Source organism: Choristoneura fumiferana, chromosome 25 (assembly GCF_025370935.1).
Source record: "Choristoneura fumiferana chromosome 25, NRCan_CFum_1, whole genome shotgun sequence".
Taxonomy (NCBI): domain Eukaryota; kingdom Metazoa; phylum Arthropoda; class Insecta; order Lepidoptera; family Tortricidae; genus Choristoneura; species Choristoneura fumiferana.
In genome coordinates, this window is record NC_133496.1 from 10,886,476 (window position 1) to 10,909,981 (window position 23,506).

The window sequence follows — 23,506 nt, forward strand, 5'->3', positions numbered from 1 at the left end:
TTTCGAATATAAAGGCAAGTACTATTTAATATTGGTCGATTATTTTTCAAATTTTGTCGAAGTGTGCCCCATGAGGGCTATCACGACTAATAGTGTGGTGCTGGCGATGAGAGATCAGTTCGCTCGACACGGAATACCACAGAATTTGGTCACGGATAACGGTCCTGCTTATAACTCAAAAGAATTCAAGCAATTCACGGAATCATGGGGCATAACACATGTGACGTCATCACCTAATTATGCCCAGTCCAACGGCCGCAGTGAACGCGCGATTCGCACGATTAAATCGATTCTAAAAAAATCACTCGACACTGGTTGCGATTTTTACATAGGATTGCTGAACTACAGAGCGACTCCGAGAGATGGGATCGCCAGCCCGGCCGAACTGCTGATGGGAAGACGGCTAAACACTCGTTTGCCGTCCCATTTGGATAAACTGGCACCACAGAGAAACAATGACGCCGATTACACAAATATAATTGACAACCAGCAAAAAAGTAAGAAGTGTCATGACTCGCGCGCGCGCACACTCCCAGAGCTGCAGCCGGGAGACGAGGTGATCGCGCTGGACGGCGGCGGGCGCGGCGCGCGGCGGCGCTCGGCGCGCGTGCTGGCCGCAGCCGACCAGCCGCGCTCTTACTTCGTAGCGGATGCGGAGGGCAAGCGCTACCGAAGAAATAGACGTCATCTCATTAAGATAGAACCGGAAGACGCGTCTCCGTCATCATCTCACCTAGAGATAATGATTAAGGACGATGCCAATACTTCCAGTGACAGCGTATACGACGACGTAGCAGAGACATTGAACGATGGCGCGCTTACCGATGAATCTCCTTTCCCAGACAACCAGTCTGTTGTTCCAGAGCCAGCCGCCCCTTGCGCTGCAGACCATTCACGCCCTCAGAGGGCTGCTGCAATCGAAGCCAGACGGAAGCTTCGCCAGTAATTAAACAGCGCTAGGCGATACAATTGTTGCTAACTGATAAATTAGATTTCTGTACACTAAAAATCTTTAAAATATAATTCAAGTTTACATTTGTTTGCAAGAAAATAGTTCTATAACAACCTATTGCTTATTATACTTATGTACGTAACGGAATTAAATAATTGCATGTTCCAAAAATAATAATAATTATGTATAGGTAGAGAGTACAATATTATCTTGTGTTATATAAGTACATTAACTAAGTAAACCTATCGATAATGCATATTTTGTTATCATTTTTCAAAGGGAATGTAATGGATACAAATTAAAATAATGATTTTGCATGAAAAGGGACATGTAGTGTATTAATAAATATGTGTTCATGTGGGTAGGCTTTGGAAATAATAAACAGTCTATAGCGAATCATCCTTGTGTTTACTGCAGTAGTAGCCCCTCTGTTTTTTGTAGAATCCGATTTCGTAGCAACAGTATTTCAATGCACGCGTTCACACAAGCATACAATTATTTTACCGTTTCAACAGACTGATTTTACTGTTTTTTTTTATCAATTGGCTGTAGATTTTGATGTCGTTTTCGATTATTTGTCAGAGTTCTTACCAGATAATTAAAACACTGTATCAGAATATTTGAACATTTTTACAGATATCAAAACAGAAAAATGAGACGGTTGAACGCCCGAATAATGACTAGAAGAGATCTTGCAAAATGTGTCATTCATTGCGACAGCAAATCGATCTTTTGATCGATCGATCGATAATGTTATCGATAGTATGTACTAAAAAAAAAACTTTTCGTCAAAATTCTAACAGCGTGTTCGAAACGGCTTTCGAAAAATACTGGCGACTAAAAAAATCATGTAAAGTAGCCCTCTGAAGCCTATTAGCAAAATAAACTTTTGTTTTTGTTTTATGAACTGGATATAGTCTTAAATCATATTGTTGCAGAATTCAAACGGACCAAAAATCAAGCAAAATATCGAAACTAGTGCTCTTGTTCCTCGTGATCCTGGCTGTAGTCCTGATGCAGAGTGGCGTGGAAGCCTGCCAAACTCTACTTGGCGGGGTAAGTTTTATCACCGTTACCTTGACAGTGTTCGTGCTTGTCGGATGACCAGGGGGGCTACTACGAAATTCGAAAATTGAAATTCGTATCGCACCCTCGTTTTTAATATGATTACGGGATGGCCAAGTGGCTAGAGAACCTAACTACGAAGCTTGAGGTCCTGGGTTTGATTCCCGGCCGGGGCAGATATTTGTATGAATAACAAGAATGTTTGTTCTCAGGTCATGGATGTTTAATATGTATTTATCTATATAAGTAAGTTTATCCATTGCGTAGTATCTATAGTACATACAAGCTTTGCTTAGTTTGGGACTAGGTCAATTCGAGTCAAGTGTCCCATGATATTTATTATTTATTTTATTTAAGTAATATTAAGCATCAACCGGACGCACGGATGGCAAGATACGATGGTCGAATTTTGCACTTCGTAGTATAGGGCCAGTAGTGAACCTTTGCCCTAGGACGTCCACCTACAAGATGGGCGGATGACCTGGTTAAAGTGATTGAGGGTGAAAGCAGGCCGCTTCCAACTGAAGCAACTGGTTGCATATAGGGAGGCCTATGTTTAACAGTGGACGTCCTACGGCTGATACGATGATGATGATGATGGTGAGTGAACCTTCAGAGGAAAATAGTACGATGGGTTCCGCTTGCCTTCTCCATCGTAAGGCGGGCCCCTGTACCACAAAAATACAAGTGCTACAATTCTACAAAATTGTAACATTTCACTAGGAGAAACTTGTCAATTTTGTAGAATTGTAGCACTTGTAACTTTTGTGGTACAGTAAAGTTCGCGGCCGCATTAAGAGTAGTTTGAAGTTGGCAATAGAGAGCGCTGATGCCCACTCTCATATTAAATCCCTTCGTCGCCTTTTACGACACCCATAATAATAAAATTAAATAATAATCATATATTTTAGGTCATTTTGGTAAACCCTATTTTTACATAAATAAGTATAAACTAAATTAAAACAAATCAAATTAAATTAAATTACCTACATTAAATTACATAATTGAAACTTAAATTACATCAATATCAAATGCAACAATTGTAATGATGTGGTAAAAATCATCACTTGATTTGTCCAATGATGATGTCTACCCAGTGCTTTGTGATGGGGCAGTCCAGGCGGTCTGCAAACATGCTCGGGATGGTGCTGGGAGCTGCCGCGCACTTTGCTGAGCAGAGACGCCACTCCCCTCCTTCTGATGGCATGGAATTTAATTTTGTTTTTTTTTTTGCAGTGTTCCAATAACGACGACTGCTGCAGCATGTGGTGTGCTCACTCCTGGCTCGGAGACTACTGCAGTGTTCGCAATTAGTTTCCACCTGAAACAAAATAGTAGTTTAGATATCAAAGAAATTTCAAAAATGAATTAATAAAATTTGGCTTTTTAAATATTGTTGCCTTTTAACTTCATTTATACCCTTACCAATAAAGAAACGAATTTAATTGATTATTAGCGTTCCGTAGCTTCGGCCGTTTTACTTTTTTGCTGTACTGCATCGGATCTCTATTTATATTTACCTTTATTGTTTACTACATTTAACATTATACGAATATTATGAGTATCCGTATACCTAACAATATCGTTTACCCCGTCAACACCGTTTGCGTTGTGAAATGTTTGGATTTACTTCATTTCATCGTTAAACGTACGTAGATATTTATTATTAAAATTAGCTAGATATCATGTGTATCTCTATTCTGTGCCTTATTAAATACAGAAAATACTTAATGTGCAAACCGTGGCCATTTTGCATTCTGTAAGTAAACACTCTCGAAGAACTCTTGTCAAAGTCAAATCAAAATAATTAACTTTAGTCAATTTATCCTTTACTTCGTCTTTACTTAGAATCATTTTTAGGGTTCCGGAGCTAAAATGGCAAAAATGGAACCCTTATAGTTTCGCCATGTCTGTCTGTCTATCTGTCTGTCCGTTCGCAGCTTTGCTCAGGGACTATCAATGCTAGAAAGTCGTAATTTTGCACGGTTATATATGTAAACTATGCCAACAAAATAATACAATAAAATTAAAAAAAAATCTTTTAAGAGGTAAAGCGAGGGTGATTTTTTTTTCTGATCCAACCCCATAGTGTGGGGTATTGTTGGATAGGTATTTTAAAACCATGAGAGATTTGCTAGGAAGGTTTTTTTGATTCAGTGATTTGTTTGCAAAAAATTCAACTTGAAATTGCTAATTTTCAATTAAATCGAGCGTCCCCCCCCTCTAAAATCTAAACCGGTGTATTGAAAAAATTGAAAAAAAAAACAGGATGGAAGTAAGTATATCAAACTTTCAAGGAAAACTTGAGAATTATTAGTAGTTTAAGAGTAAATAGCAGCCTAAGGTATAAAATATACCTAAACTATGGAAGACTCCGTAGAAAATACGAAATCCTTAGAAAAATATTACTTAAATTTTTCGAAATGGCTACGGAACCCTATTTCGGGCGTGTCCGACACACTCTTGGCCGGTTTTTGTTTTGTTATTTGAAGAGTAAGTACGCCTGAATGACTATTGATATACACTTAACATAATATTTTCTTAGAATTTAGAAAAAAAAATATTATGCTTTCAAAGTCAAAGTCAAAGTCAAAATATCTTTATTCAATTTAGGCTATAACAAGCACTTATGAATGTAAAAAAAAAATCTACCACCGGTTCGGAAAAACCTCTGCTGAGAAGAATCCGGCAAGAAACTCAACGAGGTATATATATTTTTTTTAAACAGATTTACAATATTATTAAATGATAATGTATACATCACAAATATTTAACACAACTTTATTTTTAACACAGTAGGTTCGCTATTTGAAGGGATCGCTAATGCGGATCGGAATTATTTCCAAATATCCCTGTCCATGATATAATCATTAACTTTATAATACGCCTTTGATATTAATGTCTTCTTGACAATAGATCTGAATTTTGTATCCGTTTCATTTATAATATTTTTTGGAATTTTATTATAAAAACGTATACAATTTCCCAGAAAAGACTTTTTGGTTTTAGCCAGTCTGTAAGATGGAACTTTAAGCTTCCCTGTGTTTCTAGTAGCCTTTGGCTTATCGACGTTAGTGGGAAAATCACATATGTTCTTCCTAACATACATGATTATTTCAAAAACATAAAGCAACGGCAGGGTTAGGATATCTGTTTCCTTTTGTCTTTGAGAAACTTCCGATAAAGAAGATTTTATTGGGAGTTTATAAAACCCTATTTCATTCAGAAATAATTAATTTCATGACTAACAGCAAACTATGATTACGTTGTTTTCAGAAGATAAAGTCGCTTTAAAACATTATTATTGAAAGAGTTAAAGAAACGGAGCGACGGATCGACGTGATTTTTGGGATACCTAGAGATAATTTATGGACCAGAGAGTGACAAAGGCTACATTTCATCCCGGAAATAATGCACATTTTCCGAGGGAACAGCGCGCGATAACCGAATTCCACGTGGACGAAACCGCGGGCAAAAACTAGTAGTCGTATAAAATAAATGATATTACGTAAAAAAACACTACAAAAGAGATCAAGTATACAAATGCTAGTTAATTTATCCTTGAAGGAATCTTCCATGCCTCGTAGTTTGATGTGACTTTCTTAGGACAGCCTGTATATGGTCTAGTTTCATTAAAATGTAATAATCTGCTTTGATAAATAGAGCTATTAAAATAATTAATAATTAGAAAATTTACCACGTGCACGTGATAAGTTCTGCATAAGGGTTATAGGTTATTAAGATAGTGCAATTAGTATATAAGCGGAACTATGCATTCACATAATATTAGATCTCTTCCAACTTCGACGAGGTATCGAGACTCAATATAACGGTAAGTAACATCATTTAAATTTCAAGATTTTCTGATGAGGTAAAAAAAATAAGATAGAAAGCGAACTGTTTGATTCCTGACCAACCGTAGAACATTCTCACAGTAAGTGTCATAATGAATTCCCTTGTCAAGCATTGCGATGTCACTGAATTTTTCTGCGAAAAGGTTCCACAGTGGGTCACGATTCAGCTGGTTTGATAGTACCTACAGTCAAAGAAAATGAATCACGCCAGGGTGGAAACTTTAAATAAACAATTTCGCTATAAGTAATTTGAAAATGTATGGGATGTCAACATGACATTAGTATCACAAAGGTTCCACCCGTATTTGATTCAGCTTCCTTGAATGTACCTAAGGTTCTTGTTGCTTTGTTGAGTATTTGTTATGGTTTACTAATATTTCGGCGAAACTATTAGCTCCCAAACTATTTATCCCATATTTTTATTTAGGCGAAATTATATTTCCCAACTAGTTTTTTAAGATTTGATTTATGATTTCGTCAAATGTTGGCATACCTTAATTTAGCAATAAGTATATTGAATGGCATCCAACCTACTTTCCTAGTGGCAGTTATCCTGGCTTCTATAAAAAATACCTAACTGAACCATTTACTAATCCAAGTCGCTGCTGCTCTGAGCCGTTTAGCTCGTTCGCTTCGCTCGCTCGCAAAAATCAAATCTTTTTCTACATTTGGTATCATAACTTTGCAATATAAAAATTAACCAAATGTTATTTGCCTAAGCCAATCATTTGCTACATAATTTTTGCCACATAAAAGTGTGATGAAGTAAAATTTTGTTGCGAAAGAAGAAAAATGCGAATTAAAGTTATGCCAACGATTGGTTTGCCAAATGAAACTTCATCGAAAGGTTGGTTGCTAAGTGAAATTTTACGAAACACATTTCGCCGAAAAGGCAATACAACATTTGGAAAACTTATTGGGAACTAGTCGCACTGTGTTATTAATTTAGGGTTTCGAACGGAAACGAAACCCATTACTGTCTTTTCGCTGTCCATTAGTCTGTCTGTCAAAGGGCTTTATCCCGTGAACCGCAATAGAACAGCTGAAATTTACGCATGAGCCCATTCTCCAGGAGATATCCGATTCATTGCAGCAACCGACTCTATATACTACGAAGTGCAAAATTCGAACTTGGTATCTTGCCGTCCCGCTGACGTTAATATTATTATAATTTAATACGAGAGTGAGAGGGACGGTAGGTACGATACGAACTTCGATTTTGGAATTTTGTAGTAGCCCCTCTGTTTTTTGTAGAATCCGATTTCGTAGCAACAGTATTTCAATGCACGCGTTCACACAAGCATACAATTATTTTACCGTTTCAACAGACTGATTTTACTGGTTTTTTTTATCAATTGGCTGTAGATTTTGATGTCGTTTTCGATTGTTTGTCAGAGTTCTTACCAGATAATTAAAAAACGGTATCAGAATATTTGGCCATTTTTACAGAAAAAAAAACAGAAAAAGGAGACGGTTGAACGCTCGAATAATGACTCTAGAAGAGATCTTGCAAAATGTGTCATTCATTGCGACAGCAAATCGATCTTTTGATCGATCTGTCGATAACATTTAGAACTTATTAAAAAAAAAACTTTTCGTCAAAATTCTAACAGCGTGTTCTTCCCGGCAAAGACGGCTTTCCGTAAAATATTGGCGACTAAAAAAAATCATGTAAAGTAGCCCTCTGAAGCCTTTTTGCAAAATAAACTTTTGTTTTTGTTTTACGAGCTGATATAGTCTTAAACCATATTGTTGCAGAATTGAAGCGGACCACAAATCAGGCAAAATGTCGAAACTAGTGCTCTTGTTCCTCGTGATCCTGGCTGTAGTCCTGATGCAGAGTGGCGTGGAAGCCTGCGAAACTCTATTTGGCGGGGTAAGTTTTATCACCGTTACCTTGACAGAGTGTTCGTGCTTGTCGGATGACCAGGGGGGCTACTACGAAATTCGAAAATTGAAATTCGTATCGCACCCTCGTTTTTAATATGATTACGGGATGGCCAAGTGGCTAGAGAACCTAACTACGAAGCTTGAGGTCCTGGGTTCGATTCCCGGCCGGGGCAGATATTTGTATGAATAATACGAATGTTTGTTCTCGGGTCTTGGATGTTTAAGGGCCAATCAACTATTTTACAGACACTTTGGGCGTCTCCTGCGTTACCAAAAATGTCTCTGGCGTTTCCAAAAAATTTTACTTCTAACAAGATATTTCAAATCTGCAATTGTTTGAAAAATATCGCGGACAGATTAGTGTGGGTAAAATAGTTGATTGGCCCTTAATATGTATTTAAGTATGTATTTATCTATATAAGTAAGTTCATCCCTTGCCTAGCATCCATAGTACAAGCTTTGCTTAGTTTGGGACTAAGTCAATTCGTGTCAAGTGTCCCATGATATTTTTTATTTATTTTATTTAAGTAATATGAAGCATCAACGGGGCGCATGATCGGCAAGATACGATGGTCAAATTAAGCACTGCGTAGTATAGGGCCAATAGTGAACCTTTTCCCTAGGACGTCCACCTACAAGATGGGCGAATGACCTGGTTAAAGTGATTCAGGGTGGAAGCAGGCCGCTTCCAACTGAAGCAACTGGAGGTATATAGGGAGGCCTATGTTCAACAGTGGACGTCCTACGGCTGATATGATGATGATGATGATGGTGAGTTAACCTTCAGAGGAAAATAGTATGATGGGTTTCGCTTGCCTTCTCCATCGTAAGGCGGGCCCCTGTACCACTAAAATACAAGTGCTATAATTCTACAAAATTGTAACATTTCACTAAGAGAAACTTGTCAATTTTGTAGTTTGTAGTTGGCAATAGAGAGCGCTGCTGCCTACTCTCATATTAAATCCCTTCGTCGCCTTTTACGACACCCACGGGAAAGATGGGTCCGTCCTTTTCTAAAACCAAGCAAGGCACGGACAACAAACCAATAGAAATCTGTTGCTCACGAGTGATGGTTTCAAAAGAACTAATATCAGTTCCAAGGGCGGGTCCACCCTCCTCTGCTGTCCTCTGCTGGAGAGGCCTCGTATTAAAAAATAATTAAATAAAATAATAATCATTTACTTCAGGTCATTTTGGTAACCCATATTTTTACATAAATAAGTATAAACTAAATTAAATCAAATCAAATTAAATTAAATAATTGAAACTTAAATTACATCAATATAAAATGCAATGCCAATTTGGCATTGATCACTTTTTTACAATATAGTCTAATTCCAAAACCATTTCGAGGAATAGGTTTATTAAATCAATTATAACATTTTTGTAAAAAATACTAATTGATCGTGTGTATATTTGCAAAATAACGTTTGACCTTTGTTTGACTTTCATCGTAAATAAACGTTATATAACTAATCCGCCTAATTCTAACACTGCCAGGTGAAAGAAGACACTAGGTTTTTTTTAATAATTGTGATGGGCAACGAATAACGTAGTTTTTAACGCCGTGGCAACTATACCTAGCTATGATTCCGATAACTTCTAAGTGGGGTAAACATTTAAAACGCAACTAAAACCAAAATCCTTCAAATAGGTGTTTAATGAATGATAATTATTTGTATATTTTTAAATCTTGTAATGCTATTCTGTGTTGTGGATGAATAAAGTCATTTCTATTCTATTCTATTCTTAAATTCGCCTATTTTGTGAAAAAAAAAATTATAAACATTGTTTTTTTGAAACCAATGCCAATTGCAACACTGGGTAAAGATCGTCACTTGATTTATCCAATGATGATATGTCTACCCAGTGCTTTGTGATGGGGCAGTCCAGGCGGTCCGCAAACATGCTATGGATGGTGCTGGAGCTACCGCGCACTGCTCAGCAGAGACGACACTCTCCTCCTTCTGATGGCATGGAATTTAATTTTGTTTTTTTTTTGCAGTGTTCCAAACACGAAGACTGCTGCAGCATGTGGTGTGCTCACTCCTGGCTCGGAGACTACTGCAGTGTTCGCAATTAGTTTCCACCTGAAACAAAATAGTAGTTTAGACATCAAAGAAATTTCAAAAATGAATTAATAAAATTTGGCTTTTTAAATATTGTCGTCTTTTAACTTCATTTATACCCTTACCAATAAAGAAACGAATTTAATTGATTATTATTAGGGTTCCGTAGCTTCGGCCGTTTAACTTTTTTGCTGTAGGTACTACATCGGATCTCTATTTATATTTACCTTTATTTTTTTACTACATGTAACATTATACGAATGTTATGAGCTGAGCATATTACAAAATAGCAATAACAGTATCAGTATACCTAACAATATCGTTTACCCCGCCAACAGCGTTCGCGTTGTGAAATGTTTGGATTTACTTCATTTCATCGTTAAACGTACGTCGATATTTATTATTTAAATCAGCTAGATATGGTGTGTATCTATTCTGTGCCTTATTAAATATAGAAAATACTTAATGTGCAAACCGTGGCCATTTTGCATTCGGTAAGTATGTTTACTTTTGACGAACTCTACGAAGAACTCTTGTCAAAGTCAAATCAAAATAATTAACTTTGTTCAATTTATCCTTTACTTCGTCTTTACTTAGAATCATTTTTCGGTTTAAAGATCTTTATTTCTCAAAAGAATAACAATAATTCACTTACTTGAGAAAGAAATATTACATGCATAAACTATAATCTAAGCTAGCGAGCGTAAACATTAACACAATCGCAAAATCATAAAAGTTACAATTTGCCGGTAGGATTATAAAAAGTACACAAAACAAGTTCGATCGCTCTCTGCTTAGGAGCGCGATGCGCTGTGCGGTGTGAGCGCAGTTTGACAAGATAACAGTTTTACAAAGATATAAAGAGTTCGGAAGTGTCTTAGCAAATGCCTACGTACGTACGTTGACTTTGTGGTCTAATTGTGTTGTACATGTATTTTGTTGAACTAGGTATTAATGTATGGTACATTATTTTTGTTTGAGTATGTGTTATTTTGATATTTATTTTATTTTATAGTAGGTATTGATTTGATTCATATTTAAGTATAAGTATCTACTGATTTATATTATATTTGCTTATTTACTTTAGATAATTCTATATTGATAATTTAGTATTTATATTTATATTAATGTTAAAATACGCGTATTTATGGGTGAGTTGAGAGGTATTGTTTTAATAATCTTTTAAATGTGCGTAGCGATTTGGCATCTTTGATGTCAGTTGGGAGTTTATTGTACAAGTTAGCTCCCTCGTATAATATACATTTTTTGCCATAATTAGTGCGCGCAGGCCGCAAAACAATATTATCAGCGTTCCTGAGTTTAATTCTTTGGAATTGTTGCTTTTTTGTAAAAGAAATTTGTATATGGAGATCATTTGATAGTATTTTTCTTATTAGTATACAAGTCTGATATATGTATGTATGGTTAATGTTCATAATTTTAGTATCTTTGTAAATTTTGCTCGTTGGCGTAAGAAAGTTGTAGTGAAATAAGACTTTAATCAGTTTGTTTTGGGCTCGCTGTAGGCTTTTTAAGGTAGTTGGAGGAGCGGTACCCCATATCTCGATTAGATACTCAATATGTGGTTTCACAAGTGTGTTATATATTGTGTACCGGACACGTTTTGGAAGACACCGTACCCTTGATAGATCCAGTTAAAGAAGTTATTTTATTTTTTATCTTTTCGATTTGCGGTTGCCACGTCAGTTTTTTATCCAATATGAGACCAAGATACTTTTCCTTATCAACTTTATTAATAGGCTGATTATTTATAGTTAGAGGCTGGTTACACGGAAGTTTCTTGTTTTTTGGTACAAAGATAATATAATTTGTTTTGCTAATATTTATAGTAAGAAGATTATTTTGAAACCACTCATTGAGGAGACTAAGGTCGCTCTGAGCATCAGCTGTTAAGTCATGGAGAGAATGACCGTAGTAAAATAGGCTTGTGTCATCCGCATACAAAGTAGCGTCGCCTCTTAGACCCATTTTGCTGATGTTATTAATGTAAACTAAGAAGAGCAATGGTCCTAAAATAGATCCTTGAGGGACGCCAAAAGTGATATTATGTGGACTACTTTCATGTACACCCATTTTGACTATTTGCTTGCGATTTTGGAGGTAGGACTCAAACATTTTGAGGACTTCCCCACCCAAACCAACTTCCCTCAATTTATCCAGGAGGACCTGGTGGCTAATAGTGTCGAAAGCCTTCTTTAGGTCTACAAACACCCCCAGAACTATCTTTTTTTGGTCAATATTGACTTTAATTTTGGTCACAAGATCTACGGTGGCAGTCAAGGTGCTTGATTGTGGCCTAAAGCCATATTGCTTCGAATAGAGGAATTTTATCGACTCAAGATGACCCTTGAGACGTTTGTGTAACAAGGTTTCAAGAACCTTTGAGAGTACCGGAAGAACTGAGATTGGGCGGTGGTTACTCGGGTCTGATTTTGTTGAAGATTTGTAAACTGGAGTTACTCTTGCGAGCTTAAGACTATCGGGAAAGTAACCCAGTTTCAAGCATTTGTTAAGACACTCGGTTAATTTTCCAACTATCAGAGACTTTACACATTTTAAACATTTCACCGACATTCCATCCAAACCGGAGCTGGTATTTGAGTCTAAATTGTTTATGATGGATATAATTTCTTGATCTGTGGCAGGCATAAATTCTGTAAACGGTGAGTGGACATCTGATGTTGTAGTAGCATTGGTCAAAAGTGATATATTAGGGATTTTGCTGGCTAGCGTAGCTCCAATGTTTGAGAAGTATTCATTAAAGCATTCGCAGATCTCTTTTGGGTCGGTTATAGTCCCAGACTCTGTAACTAACTTGGGGGGAGTTTGCAAGTTTTCAGTTTTATTTTTTGACGACCGGATGGCCGAGTGGTTAGAGAACCTGACTACGAAGCTTAAGGTTCCGGGTTCGAATCCCGGCCGGGGCAGATATTTGTATGAATAATACGAATGTTTGTTCTCGGGTCTTTGGATGTTTAATATGTATTTAAGTATGTATTTATCTATATAAGTATGTTTATCCGTTGCCTAGTGTCCATAGTACAAGCTTTGCTTAGTTTGGGACTAGGTCAATTGGTGTCAAGTGTCCCATGATATTTATTTATTTATTTATTTATTCCTTGCCAGGTTATTTATTAGTCTCCACATTTTGCTCGGATTTGTGCTGCAGTCAGCGAATGCTTTGTGGTAATAGCTGCTTTTCGTCCTTTGTATATGTTCAGTCACTTGGTTTCGATGTTTTAGAAACCTTTCTTTTTTCTCTTCGTTTGTTGGGTGTTTCTTGAATTCGTACCATAGGATGTTTCGTTTATTTATACCGTCAATTATTTCTTTATTTATCCAGTCTTGCCTGGGTGGATTTTGATATTTGATTTTTGGTACTTTACTGCCGTTGATGCATGATATCAGCTTTTCTTCTAGTAGTTGGTATTCTGAGACTGTATTTCATAATTTAGTGCCTCATATTTGTTTTTTTTTGACAAGCGGGGGCTGATATTTCTTTATTTCCAGGTAAATCTGTTTATGATCTGACATTGCTGATTCTACCAATGCTAGATGAAAGAAGTTTTCGGTGAGGTTGGTGCATACGTGGTCTATTATCATTTTTGTAGTAGCAGTTTCACGCGTGGAGTACTTTTCATCTACTGGGTTCAATAATTCGTACCCATTTTCACTGGTTATCTGCTTGTATTCGCTAGATAATCGATCACTGCTTAAGATATTGATGTTAAAATCTCCAAATATAATAGCTCTTGTTGACTTGCTTAACTGCTCCGAGTAAGTATCTAAGAACTTTTTTGTTTTGTTATTTGAGGAGTAAGTACGCCTGAATGACGATTGATTTAGATACACTTAACATAATATTTACTTAACTACTATTTTGTTTCAGGTGGAAACTAATTGCGAACACCGCAGTAGTCTCCGAGCCAGGAGTGAACATACGTCATGCTGCAGCAGTCGTCGTTATTGGAACACTGCAAAAAAAAAACATGCCATCAGAAGGAGGAGAGTGTCGTCTCTGCTCAGCAGAGTGCGCGGTAGCTCCAGCACCATCCCGAGCATGTTTGCGGACCACCTGGACTGCCCCATCACAAAGCATTGGGTAGACATAATTATCATCATTGGATAAATCAAGTGACGATCTTTACCCAGTGTTGCAATTGTTGCATTTGATATTGATGTAATTTAAGTTACAATTATTTAATTTAATTTAATTTAATTTAATTTGATTTAATTTCATTTATACTTATTTATGTAAAAATATGGGTTACCAAAATTATCTGAAATAAATGTTTTTTTTTTTTTTTTTTTAATAAAAGGCCTCTCCAGCAGAGGGCAGCAGAGGAGGGTGGACCCGATATTAGTTCTTTTGAAACAATCACTCGTGAGCAACAAATTTCTATTGGTTTGTTGTCCGTGCCTTGCTTGGTTTTAGAAAAGGACGGACCCATCTTTCCCGTTGGTGCCGTAAAAGGCGACGAAGGGATTTAATATGAGAGTGGACAGCAGCGCTCTCTATTGCCAACTACGAACTACTCGTAATGTGGCCGCGAACTCACTCCTGCCCCGTTGTACCACAAAAGTTACAAGTGCTACAATTCTACAAAATTGTTAAGTTTCTCCAAGTAAAATGTTAAAATTTTGTAGAATTGTAGCACTTGTAACTTTTGTGGTACAGGGGCCAGCTTTGCGATGGGGAAGGCAAGCGAAACCCATCATACTATTTTCCCATGAAGGTTCACTCACCATCATCATCATCATATATAGCTCCAGTTGCTTCAGTTGGAAGCGGCCTGCTTCCACCCTGAATCACTTTAACCAGGTCATCCGCCCATCTTCCGTCCAAGGGCTACGTGGACCTGTGGACTTGTGGAGGTCCTAGGGCAAAGGTTCACTACTGGCCCTATACTACGAAGTGCAAAATTCGACCATCGTATCTTGCCATCCGTGCGTCCCGCTGATGCTTAGTAGGTATTAATAAAATAAAATAAATAATGAATATCATGGGACACTTAATACGAACTGACCTAGTCCAAAACTAAGCAAATCTAGTACTATGGATACTACGCAACGGATAAACTTACTTATATAGATAAACACATATTTAAATACATAATAAACATCCAAGACCCGAGAACAATCATTCGTATTATTCATACAAATATCTGCCCCGGTCGGGAATCGAACCCGACCTCGACTCAACCTCAAGCTTCGTAATCAGTTTCTCTAACCACATGCCCATCTGGTAATCACATTTGAAACGAGGACGCGACACGAATTTCAATTTTCGAATTTCGTAGTAGCCCCCCTGGTCATCCGACGAGCACGAACACTGTCAAGGTAACGGTGATAAAACTTACCTTGCCAAGTAGAGCTTGGCAGGCTTCTACGCCACTCTGCATCAGGACTACAGCCAGGATCACGAGGAACAAGAGCACAAGTTTCGACATTTTGCCTGATTTGTGGTCCGTTTAAATTCTGCAACAATATGATTTCAGACTATATCAGCTCATATAACAAAAACAAAAGTTTATGTTGCAAAAAGGCTTCAGAGGGCTACTTTACATGATCTTTTTGGTCGCCAGTATTTTTCGGAAAAAACGTGTTTGCCGGGAAGAACACGCTGTTAGGAATTTGACGGAGAGTTGTTTTTTTTAATAAGTTTAAAATGTTATCGAACGATCGATCGGGGGATCGATTTGCCGTCACAAATTCAGATGACACATTTTGCAGGATCCGCTTTAGAGTGATCAAACAACAGTGTAATTTTTCTAAACATTTTTCTGTAAAAATAGCCGAATATTCGGATACAGATTTTTAACTATCTGGTATAAATACAGGAAGGAGGTCCCCAGTTCGTGTCGCTCAGCGCCAACTTCAATGAGCCTCTCCTTCACATTCCTATCCGTGTAGGACCTTGTCGCTCTCCCGAAAGAGTCACTCACGTGGAGCGCGCTGCGCAGACGCTAGAACCGGTCCCCAGTTCGTGTCGCTCAGCGTCAACTCCAGTGAGCCTCTACCCCGCATCCCAATCCGGGTATAGACCCTGTCGCACTCCCGTAAGAGTCATCCATGTGGAGCGCGCTGCGCGGACGCTTGAACCGGTCCCCAGTTCGTGTCGCTCAGCGCCAACTCCAGTGGACCTCTCCTTCCTCCCGCCTTCTCAACTAACCGTGCCTACCCCGCTATTAACAGTCTCTGGACCCTGCCTCCCGAGCGTGCTAAACCTTAGGCCATACGGGACCGATCCCGGGCCTCACGACTCACGTAGTTTGTAAGGAAACCTAGAAGTTAGACGCAGTTGTATCCTTAGCAGTTAGACCTAGTTCTTAGACATAGATTACTTGTATATAAATAAAAGGCCGATAGAGCCCACCTCGTTGTTTCCTTCAGAATCCCTGTAGGCTACCCCCAGGCTAATAGAATCAGAAATACATTAAAAAGACCCTCGCAGTGCCTAACACCGAGGGTCACGTGATGAGCTGCCCTCCCCACCAGCCGGGCCAAGAGCACTCCGTCACATATTTATATATTCCAAACATATCTCTCTGTCCTACCTCAGGAGCATCCCTGACTACGGTCGCGAATGAGGTTCTTAGGGTGGCCTAGGATTAGGTGTTTTAGCTAGACAGAGGTTGGCCACCTCGCTCCCTTAGTTTAGTCTAGGGTAGTTTACCATTGCACCTCGGAAAACTACGAGGCTTCACCTCAAGGTTCTTATTAGAATAGTGCAGATTAGCTAGATTTATAGGTTTTGATAGGCGGTTAATTTGTTTTTATTGGGGTTTAGAATTTAACTTTGTGTTTGATAGTGTTTGTCTAGGACTTTAGGTTCTATTACGTTGACTTGATATGACCTCCATTAAACTGCCCGACTTTTATCAAAAAGGAGGGCCATGTTTATTATTTCTACCTATTTAATCAATTGGTTTTGGTTATTACATTTAATTTACATTTTAAAATCTGTCATTTGCTAAGAATGAATACATGTAAAAAATACTTATCAATTTTCACTAAGAATTAAATCAGGATACGACCAAAAGCGATCCACAGTTATCTTTACCAAACCATGGGAAGAATAACTACTTCTGACACTTATATAATAAATATTCTTGGTTTATGACTGATTATAATACCATTTTATTACAATTCACATAGTGACTGACTTTTGGCAGAGTACTTACTGACTGACTGACGTGATGCTTAGAATTAAATTGTGAGAATATTATTGTTTTATAAATTGCTCAACTTTGAGTTGAATTGGGTGTATATATTTTGCAATTCTTAGATCCCATTAAATTAGAAACCAGGGTTGTTTTGAACATTTTTAATAAATAATAAAACGCGTTTAGTAAAATTAAGAAACACCCAAATAACTATTAAGTAGTTTTCCTCCTGAACCTATATGAAAGGTAATAGGGCAATTAGAGACCTAGTAAACCTGGTTTCTTGCGTCCTCTTTCCCCTTTGAATGACATTACACAACTTACCGACTATTGACAAGTAAACTCAACTGTCTCGTATTGGAGTCTCTTAGGGTCTTTGGAACGAGAGACACAGCTACTGGTAAATAGCCAGGGAGAAAACTCCTGGGCGGAGGTGGGGCCCTAGCCTTGTGACACAAAACATAATTGCTTATTTTCCTTCATAATTATCTTTTGTTTACAATTTAAGAGATATTTAAATTTGTGTAATATAGTGACAGTCATTTCTATTACTTAGTTATTCTGTTCATTTACGTTTAGTGAGTTTGTTCTTTATTCAACAGAGTTTATTAGTTAGTTAGTTTTTATTGATAGACATCCCTAATTTCTACTACACGAGGTTGTTTTACTATTCACAACGTAGGACACTAGACGATCACATGGCCAAATTTCCTTCTTTACTTGTCTGCAGTAAAATTTACCTACCACAAATAAAATTATTTTAATACTTGTCCGATTTTTTAGAACTTCATACGAATAAATAAAAAAATATATAAAGTATAAAATATAATTCAGGGGGGGTTACAGCCACTACTAGTAGATTTCTCGTGACCACGGCCATTGTAATGTTGCCGAAACGTCGAGGTAAATATTACTCGTGTGTGTTAGCGTGATAAGTCCTGTGCGTGGTATTTTGACTACCAGAAAATAGGTTAGAACTACGACCTCAAAAAAACGCTACCGGAAATGTAGGTTGGGTTAGGTTAGAACAGTGACCCTAAAAAAGTAAACCAGCACAAGAAAAATAGGTTAGGTTGGGTTAGAACCCCGCGACCCCAACAAAAATACATCGCTGCCAGAAAAGTAGGTTAGGTTAGAACTGCGACCCCAACAAAAATAAATCGCTACCAAAAAATAGGTTAGGTTAGGTTAGAACTGCGACCTCATTAAAAATAAATCGCTACCAGTAAATTAGGTTAGGTAAGAACTACAATCCAAACAAAAATAAATCGCTACCAGGAAGTAGGTTAGGTTAGGTTGGAAACTGCGAGCCCAACAAAAATAAATAAATTTTATTCAAAAGTATGAAAATAATAAAATATCAAATAAAATTCTGCCAAGTAAACTATCTTTTAAATAATATTTCCAGAAATTAAAAAGCGGCGATTTAAAAAATCTTATTTTAATAATTCGAGGTAATGAATATTCGATGAAATGTAAAAAATAGGAATCGTTGACTTTTAACTGATATGCTAGACAACAGACGAGGCTCTGGCAACCGAGCAAATGGCGGGATAACCATTCACCTTGGCTTTGCAACCGGTTGGAGAGGCTTAAACGTCTTGGGTTTTAAATAACCCCTAAAAGGCTTGAATGCATAAGGCAAGGGGAAACCACTGCATAACAAATTCCCAAGAAAGTCATCATTCGTCGATATGAAGCAGTTAAAGAATCAATCATGTGGGAAAAATATTATTCGGCGAAAAGTAAAAATCCCACATTCACATTAGACATAAACACAAATAAATATACACAACAATATGAAAGATAATATAATTTTGAAAAAAAATAACCTAGTCAAAAGTATTTTAAAATTGTGTGTAGTGATCATTCGATTAAACAATAATTAAGTAGTTAGAACAAATTAATTATAACTCGCAAATACCAAATACCAAAATAACATGAAAAAAGCCGTGGTGGCCTAGTGGTTTTGACCTATCGCCTCTGAACAGAGGTCGTGGGTTCAAACCCCGGCTCGCACCTCTGAGTTTTTCCAAATTCATGTGCGGAATTACATTTGAAATTTACCACGAGCTTTGCGGTGAAGGAAAACATCGTGAGGAAACCTGCACAAACCTGCGAAGCAATTCAATGGTGCGTGTGAAGTTCCCAATCCGCACTGGGCCGCGTGGGAACTATAGCCCAAGCCCTCTTGTTCTGAGAGGAGGCCTGTGCCCAGCAGTGGGACGTATATAGGCTGGGATGATGACGCAAATACAAAATAAACTTACCGTTTGGTAGAATGAGGTGGTTCTCGTCGCAGTTGAGACACGTGTGATGTCTGGACATGAAAATTTGCTATTTATATGGTTCAGTCGTAATTACTCTACCCATTATAGTAAAGAAAATCTTCATTAACTTTACGTACTGAGACAGTAGTATCATTAACATATTATCCGCCTCACTTTTAAATTAAAGTTTGACAATTAAGACAAAAATTATTAACAGTGCAATTTGTTTGCACTATGAGCATTTTTAGTTAATTTCTGCTTATTTATTAAATGATGATAGTTAGGGCAAGCAAAAATAGTCGGACTTTATTAAGGGAGTTTTTTTAGTCGAAATGTAGTTGTCATACGGGAAAAAAATACGGTTATTAATATATTTATAATATAATAATATTTATATTTATAATATTTTATGAAATTTGGTTGCAACGTCCGTTTTCGTAAAACTCATTTTGCGTCGCCGTCTGGCACAAACTGGACGTTTTGTATAAAACCGAATGCAGCAGAAATTATCCGACCGAAAATACGCAACTCACAACTCAAAAAAAACTATTTTGACGCCTTTTCTGGTATTGTGTCTTATACGATAGATTCAATTTTCGACAGTCTTTTTGTATTTTTAAAGTTAATTGTGTTAGCTCGCACGCGTTTTTGTTAGCGGCACGCTGGCTTCGCTCGCTCGGCTCGCGCACTGTAGGGTCGCAGTTCTACCTAACCACTCCTCCTTGCTGCGCTCGTCATCGTACCTATTCCCTGTATGTTTAATATTGTTATTTGCTTGAACCGAATAAATAATTAGTAAAATATTTGGATTAAGTAACTGACCTTATAAAATAATAAAATTTTAGGTACAAAATTAAGCGTAACGCTAGTAAGCAAAACAAATTTAATATTATGATAATTTAATATTAGACAATCCAACGTTAGTTAAAACGTTATTCGGTATATGATGATTAGTTAAATAAGAATCAACAAAATGAGTTTTCGATAAAATAATATTCGACAAAACAAGTTATGCAAATGATGTTAGTTAAAACGTTATTCGGCTATATGATGGTTAGTTAAAATAAGAATCGACAAAGTAGTTTCCTATAAAACAATATTTGACAAAACAAGACCTACGCAAATGATCATTATTTAGTATAAATTAAAATTGGACAAAATGAAAATTATGAATAATGAAATCAGACAAAGCAACTTTAGACAAACTTTTCATTATAGTTAAAGTTGTTAGACAAAGTGAAATTAGGCAAAAAACCGTATGCGAATACCGTTAAGTATTACTTGTTTGGCAACCCAATCCTATTTTAATGTAATTTATTTCTTATTGAATGAGAATAAGTTACTGTACAGTCACCTGCATTAATATATGCAACAGTGGAGCGTGCAAAAATATCTGACACGTCTACCGCCCTAGAAATAGAGTCGTATCAGACATTTTTGTGTCAGATATTGGTTTGGACTGTACACAACAAATACATAGCAAATTTAAATAAGAACTAATAAATACTGATCAAAACGAACCCAAACACGAAATATCTGCTATAGTTTTATTAAGAGTGTACCTACTAGTGTTCTGGATATCCTGGCTGCAGCATCAGGCCGAGAATTTCATAATCTTGCATAGCTATATAGCATACATGGGGTATAAGCAAATATGTTTGAAAGTAAAGTAAATATCCATTATGCGTCTAAGATTTCTACCGCAGCGAACAAAAGATCTGATGATCTTGAAACGGCTGAACCGATTTTGATAAATCATGTCTAAGATCCATCGCTAGAAAACCAGCTTTCAAATAAAAAAAACCGCATTCAAATCGGTCCACCCGTTTAAGAGCTACGGTGCCACAGACAGACACACAGACACACAGACACACATAGCGGTCAAACTTATAACACCCCTCTTTTTCGTCGGGGGTTAAAAATAACAAGTAGTAAGCAATAAATAAAAGATCGCTTTGAATGAAGGTTTCGATACAAAGTTTAACATTTAATAGTGTTTGTTAGAGTAGTAGGTTAGAGTTCAGTGATTCATAACAATAATATTGCAACCATGTGGATTATGGTTATACAGGTTGTACTCCAAACCAAACATCAAAACGACGAGGATGGACATAGCTACAAAGTATCTATGAGCTGGTTTTTTTGTGTTGACAATTAACTGTGGAACAGCTAACTTTTTCTTAATTTTTATAAATGATATTTCTCTATATTTAACTTAGTTTTAGTGCTAGTTTTAGTCTCATTACTGTAAGGTGGTGGTACTTATGAAGCCAAAATAAATCTCTTTCTTTCTTTATAGGTTTATGATAGACGGAAAGCGAGCAGTATCAGTGTATACCTAGGGCCATCCACGAAGACGAGTGATTAAAGACATTGTAATAAGAACCACGGCACGCGTAGTACCTACTAATTGTTCTAGTCCCAAATTAAACAAAGCCGTCACGGGTACTAGGCAACAGAGAGACATAGGTATCTACCTACTGAAATACATATTTATTTATTAAGCAACTAAATACTCTGGAACCAAATAGTACATTGTGTCTTAAGGGCGGTAGACAAGGAATTGCGAACGAGAGTCTATTAGAAGCCCGAAGTCGTAGACTGAGGGGCTTTAATGAGTCAATGTTCGTAATTCTAGTACCGCCCGTGTGACATACAATTTTTTTCATCACAATTGCGAGTAAAATTGTGTAGTTGTAAATTCTTTTTTGTGAAGTGGTGAAAAATATTTTTTTTGAGCTGATGCTTGAGTCCTAGTCAAGTCCTCTATCCAGTGGGCTATCCGACCGTCGATCCATACTAATATTATAAATGCGAAAGTGTGTGTTTGTATGTTTGTCCGTCTTTTGGCATAGAGATAATTTATGGGCCAGAGAGTGAGATAGGCTACTTTTTATCCCGGAAACAGCGCGCGATAACAGAATTCCACGTAGACGAAGCCGCGGGCAAAAGCTAGTAGTCGTATAAAATAAATGATATTACGTAAAAAAAAACAAACACAAAAGAGCTCAAGTATACAAATGCTAGGTAATTTATCCTTGAAGGAATTTCCATGCCTCGTTGTTTGACGTGACGTTCTTAGGACAGCCTGTATATGGTCTAGTTTCATTAAAATGTAATAATCTGTTTTGATAAATAGAGCTATTAAAATAATTAATAATTAGCAGATTTACCACGTGTACGTGAAATTCTGCATAAGGGTTATAGGTTATTAAGATAGTGCAATTATATATAAGCAGAACTATGCATTCACATATTATATCTCTTCCAACTTCGACGAGGTATCGAGACTCAATATAACGGTAAGTAACATCATTTAAATTATAAGATTTTTGATGAGGTAATAAAAAGATAGAAAGCAAACCATTTGATTCCTGACAAACCGTAGAACATTCTCACAGTAAGTGTCATAATGAATTCCCTTGTCAAGCAATGCGATGTCACTGAATTTTTCTGCGAAAAGGTTCCACAATAGGTCACGAGTCAGCTGGTTCGATAGTACCTACAGTCAAAGAAATGAATCACGCCAGGGTGGAAACTTTAAATAAACAATTTCGCTATAAGTAATTTGAAAATGTATGGGATGTCACATGACATTAGTATCACAAAGGTTCCACCCGTATTTGATTCAGCTTCCTTGAATGTACCTAAGGTTCTTGTTGCTTTGTTGAGTATTTGTTATGGTTTACTAATGTTTCGGCGAAAATTATTTGGCAAATTAACTCCCAAACTATTTATCCCATATTTTTATTTAGGCGAAATGATATTTCCCAACTAGTGAGTTGACAATTATTTTTATGCAAATTATTACCTAGGATTGTTTTAAGATTTGATTTATGTTTTCGTCAAATGTTGGCATACCTTAATTTAGCAATATATTGAATGGCATCCAACTACTTTCCTAGTGGCAGTTATCCTGGCTTCTATAAAAAATACCTAACTGAACCATTTACTAATCCAAGTCGCTGCTGCTCTGAGCCGTTTAGCTCGTTCGCTTCACTCGCTCGCAAATATCAAGTCTTTTTCTACATTTGGTATCATAACTTTGCAATATAAAAATTGGCCAAATGTTATTTGCCTAAGCCAATCATTGCTACATAATTTTTGCCACATAAAAGTGTGATGAAGTAAAATTTTGTTGCGAAAGAAGAAAAATGCGAATTAAAGTTATGCCAACGATTGGTTTGCCAAATGAAACTTCATCGAAAGGTTGGTTGCT

The 23,506-nt window shown here is 36.9% G+C and overlaps 1 protein-coding gene and 1 long non-coding RNA gene across 3 annotated transcripts in view; both read left to right on the forward strand.

Moving 5' to 3' along the window:
• The first annotated feature begins 1,912 nt into the window (after positions 1–1,912).
• Positions 1,913–3,410, forward strand: LOC141442139 (uncharacterized). Its single transcript, XR_012452890.1, has 2 exons — positions 1,913–2,008; positions 3,254–3,410. It is a non-coding gene; the product is annotated as an uncharacterized lncRNA (long non-coding RNA).
• A 234-nt stretch (positions 3,411–3,644) lies between these two features.
• Positions 3,645–23,506, forward strand: part of LOC141442138 (uncharacterized) — a 57,753-nt gene continuing 37,891 nt past the window's right edge. Inside the window, exon 1 of one of the 2 annotated variants that reach the window (XM_074107044.1) lies at positions 3,645–3,665. The gene's annotated coding sequence lies outside the window, so the exon portion shown is untranslated. The remainder of the gene's footprint in view (positions 3,666–23,506) is intronic. The other variant, XM_074107045.1, reaches the window with a different exon arrangement.